Raw genomic sequence first — 7118 nt, 5'->3', positions numbered from 1 at the left:
CCTTCACCCACTCACTTCCCTGGTCCTTCTCGCATGAACAGAGAGCAACAATACCCAAAGTCCAAAGGTGCAAACAATTCGATGTTTATTGGGGTGAACTTCCAGCAAGCATGATTCCAGTTTCCTTCCTTAGTATCCTCCTTCCCAGCTCTGACACCACAGAGCCTTACACCTGTGTCCCTGTTCCCATTCCTGCCCTTAGCCAAACATGATTCCAAGTTCCCCACTCCCATTCCCTGTTCCCATTTCCCCCCCCACTCCCACTTCCTGATTGACTGCAGACTATATTGTAAAACCTGAGTTCTGCTTAGTTATACCTTAACCAATCATTTTCCTGAAATTTAACTAACCGATCCTAACATATTGTATCCGATGAAGTGAGCTGTAGTCACGAAAGCTTATGCTCAAATAAATTGGTTAGTCTCTAAGGTGCCACAAGTACTCCTTTTCTTTTTGCAAATACAGACTAACACCGCTGTTACTCTGAAACCTGTCATATTGTAACATGATTATGTAACCAATTATATCCCACCACCTTAATGAGTTTACACCCAGCAAAATTTATTATACAGCAGACAGGAACAATCACAGAACCAGATAGAGATTATACAGACAAACAATAGCAAAGTGGGAACTATAATGACAAAACAATACAGAAGTGAGGATTTCACATCCCAGCTGTTGATAAGTGAGTTCTTGCCAGACAGGATGCTATCAAACTAAGTTTCCTTTTACGTTTTCTAGGCATTTTCCTTTCTCTGGAGGTGATAGGCACTATCAGGAGAGGACTGTATTCCTGACAGCCCAGTAGCACCTTATTTCAATGTGACTAGTTTGGAATGTGAGGAGGTGACCGGTCACTTCCCAGCTTATGGCTGCCTCTGTTGCTTAGCCAAAGGCCTTAGCCTAAGAACAGGGCCTCAGACTGTCACAGTAAGAGAAGGCCCTTACACTGGCAGACAGTGATTTGATTCTTTCTTTTATACCTCTATAACTAGCTTAGTGAGAAGAATACACCTAAATTCTCAGAGTATAGGCCTTTACAGACAGAGCTGAATATCTGTATCCTAACAGTGGGGAACGTGGAAGAGGAGACCAACAGAGTCCTGCAGGGGACTTAGTGCATAAGCCCTGCTTGGTACCAGCCCCACAGCTTTCCTCCTGGAGACCTTAAACTCCAGAGGAGCAATCTGGTGTGTTGTGAAATCCCAGGGGTCCCTGGTCTGTGGTGAAATCCCACGAGACACAGAGCCAAATACCAGAGGTAGAACCCCACTGATACACAGGAACATACAGACCTTAGAAAATCCTGAGGTCCCCAACAGAAGTTTTACACTGGGGATTGTGGGAGGCTCTTTGTCCTTTCCCAGGGGAGCCGAAGGACAGCACTTTTGCCTTGTGAAAGAGGGATCCTCGTGATGCTGGTGGGAGATTCTGGGAGTCTGCTTTAGGTGAGAATAACTGCTTGAGACAAGGATTCAGCCTGTTAAGTTTAGACTCTAGGAGGCATGTTATACTTCTGTTTTACATATAACCATTCTGTCTCCATTGCCCTTACTCACTACCCACTTGAACCGCTGATCTTTAATAAATCTGGTCTTATTTTCACTCCCCACATATTTCAGTGCTGTGGTATTAAGCGGAGGAGATCCTGAGTTGAAATAATTCAGGCTGGTGTGTACTGACCCCTGGGGGATGGCAACTCTCATAATTCTGTGTGTGTGCAGTGAAGGGCCTGGGCACTGCAGGGAGCACTGTGCAGATTCAGGGGTTGGTGTGTGCCTATCAGTAGAGTGCACACAGAGAGCGAGGTCTGCGGCGGCCTGGCCGTTCATACTTGTGTTGACAAAGGCTGATAGTGTCTAGGAGCTGATGCACAGACAAGATTTCCTCATGCTAAGGACAGGTGGTGGTGAGGTGCCTCGCAACTAGGGTGACCATATTTCTCAACGGAAAAACGGGACACCACATGGAGCTAGCCTTCGGCCCCCTCCCCATGCAGGGCTCAGCTGAGCCCTGTCCCCCCTCCCAATGTGGGGCTGGGGGTCGCTGCTTGTCCAAGCCCTGCATCGGCACTTGTGCCCCCCCTCCGCCCGAGCACGTTCATCTGCACTTGACTTTCTTGACAAAAATGGGCATTTGATCAGTTGGCAAGAGCAAACAGGACAAATACCCACTTTTGCTAAAAACCTCAGGATTGCTGGAGTAGGGCTTAGAAAAGGGACTTGTCCTGGCCAAAATAGGACATATGGTCACCCCACTCACAACCCTGGGTATCCCTGGGGGGGCATCACAGTCCCAATCCCTCTCCTTTACCCTCTGACTTCTCTCTCCTTCTTGTAGATCCATAGGACTCAGCCCCTTCACTCTAATAATTTAGATGGAACATAGGGTCCCAAAGGTGTGAACACGGCCCCACTTGTGTCTTAACTCAACACAAGGTTTGTAGTTTGGCATATAGAGACCACAGTTGGCTTGGCACCATGGCAGCACAATTAAACATTCTTTTAACGCTTTATTGACAATGCAGCAGAAGGAGGACAAACAGTTAAAATGTAAGGCTTTCATCTTAACATCCCTTGTTCCCTTTAGCAGGAGAGAGTCTTTAGGACCCCGACCCTCTGCTCAGCCCTCGTCTGACATTTGCTTAGAACAGTGGGAATAGCTGTCCTGTGTGGGGGAAAAGCGAGAGTTAGCTGAGATGGGCTGGAGTTGGATCCTGTTTGCCTCAAGACAAAACAAGAGCCATGCAAGGGGAAAGAGAAGAATAGCAGAGAGAGAAAATGCAGCTGCTGTTGTTTTTTTCACTTGCAACCTCACTGCTGGAAAAACACAGCACGTGGTCTCAGCAGCCACTCTGAGACTTGGCAAACTTGTACCTTATCCGGCTGTTCAGGGCACTGCATTTAGTAGCCTCTGTCTGGTCCCAGCAGTGTTGTGAACAGGCAGGCCTGGCAAACGAAGTCAGGCTTCCATTAGACAGAAGGAAAACGGAGAGGGATTGGCAAGAGAAGACATAAGGTAGGGAAGGAAAAGGACACATGGGAGGAAGGAGGAAAGACAAAGTCTCACACCCAGGTGGGGGATGGGATTTAGCCAAAGCCCGTGCAGGTGATGGTGTCAGCTGGGTCCCTTCTCTGTGTCCTGCTCTGGTCAGAACGTCTCAGAATGAGGATGAGAATGGAACAAGGGTGTCAGGCTGGGTCCCAGGAAATGGTGGGGGTGGCAGCCATCTGGATGAACCCTGCACCTTCCCCTTTGTTCAATCAGTGAATGTGCTTGCCTCACCTCTACTCAATGCCCCCCTCCCTAGCCCCATTGGGAGGACCCTAACGGGGTGTGATTGGTGGGATCGCCCATCCCCTCGTTATTCTGCCCACCAGTTCGGTTGGATGTCTGACCTGCCAATATTGGGGCATTGATTTCCAGTTCCACACGCCTCTTGTTTACCAGGCGTGATCTTCGCACTCTCCTTGAATTACATCCCTTTGCCTTTTCCTTTGAACTAGTTCGGTCTGGCTGTCTCCCTCTGGCACCTTTTCCCACCAACATTTATTATTCTAGGCTCACTGTGACATTTAATGACCTTTAACTCACTTTTCACGGTGGCGCTCACAAGTGGGGTCAGTTTGTCTGCCCAATTATTACACTGGTGGTGACAAAAAGGAAACTCTCTGGAGTGTGTGAGCACCGCAGGAGCAGCTGTGGCTGACGGCAGCCGGCAGAGCTGTCAGATCAGTGGGTTGGTGTGCTGGAGGGTGAACTTGGGATGAGTGAGTGTAGAAGCCATGAGCATGGCTCAGAACTATGGCCCTCCCTTCCTCATGGATTTCATTAGGAAATATAAGGGGGAGGGGAGGAAGAACATTTGGAGTGACAAAGCTCTGCAGAGGGCGGGAAGCAGTGACCCAGCTGTGACGACACACTTCCTGTCAGCCAACGGTTTATGAAAAACTAAACAAATTCCTAGACCAAAATTTCCTTAAGATGGAGTTAAGGGTCAGAGCATGTTACACTTGGGAGCATGTCAACATCCTGGAAGAACAGTTCAGTTCTCAATGTGGAGAGTCAGGACATTCCGAGTTAAGGTTAAACTGAAAAAGATCGCCCAGTATTTGAATAGATGATTTGTGCAGCAGCTGTTCCCAGAAAGCTAAATTGGAATTTCCACCCCCCAGCCAAAGAGTGGGGAGGGGAGCTTGCATGCTGACTGGAATTTTTTGTCTGGCCCTCCTCTATAATGGGTCAAACCAAATCCCTAGATCCATCATCCTTCAGTTCTTGGGGGTTCTGAAATAAGAGCTGATTCTTGTTCCAAGCTCATGCCTGGCTCCAGCTAGATGAAAATTTTTATTAAAGCTAATGTTAAAAAAATTATATAATACATAGGTTGAGAAAAGAGTGTCTGTACATCTGGGTATAGTGCTTATATTATCCACAAATACAAAGTTTGTTTTTAAAGTCATAAGATACATATAGTGCATAATCAGCAATAACCAAAATTTAGGTGAATGAATTTAAGAATACAGTTTAGATATCTAGTATCCATGCATTTGGGTACATTACTGATGAAAAAAGTTATACAGAGAGTTGGTGGCGGAAAGCAAAATATATCAATGAGTGAAGATTGTCCCTCAGTAATTGAGAATTTAGGATAGGTTGTCCATTTAGAGAAAAAAAACAGTCCATCAGGAAAGTATTTGAGTTACTTTCCTGAGTGCGCTTCTCATTGGCACTCCAGTACTACCCTCCCTCGGGACTCAAGAGGGAGGGACCATTACATAGCCACAGATTTTCTTCTAAAAGTTGTTTGTGGCTGGCCTTGTTCTCTCCAACCAGATGAACATTAACTAAACTATGACATTCAGCTGTGGAGATCTTGGCTTGGGTAGGTTTTTCCATCCCAAGTCCTGCCCACACACTATTGTAATGATCAGAGGTGCGTTCCATTTCCACTTCACAGCCATGCCTTATCTGGCGGCTCAATACACTGGCCTAACAGTTCTGGATTCCACCCACCCCCATGTATTTTCATCCAGTTGCTTGGGAAGAATTTCGGGGTTTGTTTTCCGCAGAACTTGTAGCACATGTTCGAGGCACATTCTGATAACTTTTTTAAAGGTATCTGCTTTCTCTATATTTTCCATTGATCTGGAAATGTTTTTGCTGCACACCGTTAACCTGTGGAACATACTGCCACAAGAGCCCTGGGGCTCACTTCTGATTTACGTCCTATGTTCCTAGAGGTCATACTTCAGGGTTTCAGCTGGCCACTGGCAGTGATGAGGAAGGGATCCCCCACAGTGTATTCTGAGAGAGGTTTTTTTGTATCTTCTCCCTCTGAAGGGATGGCCACAGCTGGAGATGGGAAACTGAGCCGGTGGGCCAGGGCTTTCAGGTGGCAACGAGCATGCTCTCCCTCAGGTGTTTGGCTGGGTGTGTCTTGCTCACCTGCTCAGGGTCAAAATGATTGCCATATGTAGGGTTGGGAAGGAGTCTTCCCCCAGGTCAGATTGGCAGAGACCTTGGGGTTTTTTGAGCTTCCTCTACTGTGGGTGGGTGCAGGTCATACGCCAGATTATCTGGGTGTATCTCACTTATTGGATGCATCCGATGAAGTGAGCTGTAGCTCACAAAAGCTTATGCTCAAATAAATTGGTTAGTCTCTAAGGTGCCACAAGTCCTCCTTTTCTTTTTGTCTCTTCTGTGTATCCTCTCCATAGGGCTGACATTTCCTAGGGGTGGGGGAGGCTGATAGAGGAGGGAGTAGAGCAGAAGGGATGCATGGAGGGGAGAGGCTGGGAAGAAAGGAGAGACAGGGAGTGTGGGGTCTCTAAAGGAGGTTAGGGTGGCAAATGGTGGTGAGGATGGGCTGCCAAAGAGCTGCCCCCTCCTACCAGCCTATCTGGTGGGGGGAGCAGAGGCAGATCTAGATGGTGAAGTAAAGAGGAAGATCCCTCCTGGGGGCAGAAGGGGTGTATAGGGCCTGGCTCTGTCCTGGGGGTGGCTCCCAGAATTTAGTTTCCTGACTCCGCCACTTGGGCTCCCCCAGCCCCTCCCTCCAGAACCTCCCAGGTCCCGCCACACTCAGGCCCCGCACCACCCAGCAATGGATTCTAAGCTGCAGGCCGTGAGTAGGCGTGGCTGCCCCCTACCCTGGCCCCAGGTGGGGCTTCCAGCCCCCGGACTTTGTGCTTTGGTCCATCTCTGCAACATCCTGCTGTGCCAGGAGATTGCTCTCCTGGGCTGTGTGAGCTGCCCTGCACTGATCTTCTCCAGCATGATGAGACACCCCCCCACCCAAATGCTCCGATCCCTCCAGTCCAGCTTGCACCAGATCCCCCATGTGCCAGGGCCCATTGCCGCATCCCGATCCCTGCCCCTTGCTTTCCACCGCATCACTCCCATCCCACCCGGTTTCCTCCACCCCTGGACATCTCTCGTGCCCCATCCCCCACCCTACATCCCCCAGCCCTCTGCAGTCTTTTGTTTCCTCTGCTCTACCTGCCAAGGCTCCACCTTGGGTTTCCCCACCCCCTGGAGCCTTCGCCTGGCCTCTGTCTGTCTATCCCAAGGCAGGACTCCATCTCCCTGCCAGGGGCTGGCTGAGCTGCCCCATACCCGGGGCTGTCCTTCACTGCCCCCTGCTGGCAGCTGTGTGGGGTTTGGGGTGAGGAGTTGGGAGATGGGGGCAGGAGTCCAGCTCGGGCTCTGCCAGGCTGGGATAAGCCCCAAGCGGGGATTTGGGCTTAGGGAGTGTGGGGGGGAAAGAAGGGGGTGCACTTAATTCAATAGCAGGGGGTGAGAATTAAATCACTCAGGGGCCTGTCAGATGGTGGGGTATTGAGGAAGGATGGGGAGCTCTGCCCTGGGGTAGCAGGTGCTGGGGGAGGCTAGCTCAGTCCTGAGGGAGGTGCTGGGGCAGAGGCAGGAGTGGGTGGCTCTGTGTGGGGGAGGGGTGCTGGGGCAGGAGAGGGTGACTCTCTGCAGGGGGAGGTTCTGGGGCAGGGATAGGAGGGGGTGCAGGGGGATCCTGGGGGACAGGGTGGTGGCTCTGTGCGGGGGAGGTGTTGGGGGGTAGGGTGGTCGGGCTGGGAGGCAGGGGGGTGGCTCTGTGT

Source organism: Lepidochelys kempii, chromosome 6, assembly GCF_965140285.1.
Source record: "Lepidochelys kempii isolate rLepKem1 chromosome 6, rLepKem1.hap1, whole genome shotgun sequence".
Classification (NCBI taxonomy): domain Eukaryota; kingdom Metazoa; phylum Chordata; order Testudines; family Cheloniidae; genus Lepidochelys; species Lepidochelys kempii.
The sequence above is the reverse complement of the archived record's forward strand: the minus strand, read 5'-3'. Positions refer to the sequence as shown.